Source organism: Mastomys coucha, chromosome X, assembly GCF_008632895.1.
Source record: "Mastomys coucha isolate ucsf_1 chromosome X, UCSF_Mcou_1, whole genome shotgun sequence".
NCBI classification, from domain to species: Eukaryota; Metazoa; Chordata; class Mammalia; order Rodentia; family Muridae; genus Mastomys; species Mastomys coucha.
This window is the reverse complement of record NC_045030.1, coordinates 155,591,889-155,592,464: the sequence shown is the minus strand read 5'-3', so window position 1 is coordinate 155,592,464 and position 576 is coordinate 155,591,889.

Sequence of the window (576 nt, the reverse complement as noted above, 5' to 3'; positions counted from 1 at the left end):
TATTATACTACTTATTTTTATATAAATTTTAAGAAATATGACAAAAGAGATATTGTAGGTATTGAAGGGGGTGTCTCTGGGAGGAGCAGTGGTACAAAAGGGAAACAAGAATGTGATTCAATTCTATTAAAATGTTTTTAAATGTTAACAAATTCAGATAAATTGAAATCATGTAACTTTTCTCATTATAATGCAATAAGTTTTTAAAAAATAAAACATAAAATATTCACATTTTCTTTGAAGATAGTGAACTTAAAATTTATCTGAAATAATAAAATACTTATTTTTAGGTGCAACATATTCAAAATCAGAGTCTCTACAGTGAGGACTGTATGCATATGTTTAAAAAAATACTCAAGTTCTCAGTCCAGGAGTTTTGATAAATACACACACTCACCTCTTATTATTCCCAAGGCACATACAAGTATATTGTAGAATAATAAATTAAGAATATAACTACAGCTGGGAAGTGGTGGTGCACGCCTTTAATCCCAGCACTTGGGAGGCAGAGGTGGGCAGATTTCTGAGTTCCAAGACAGCCAGGGCTACACAAAGAAACCCTGTCTCGAAAAACCA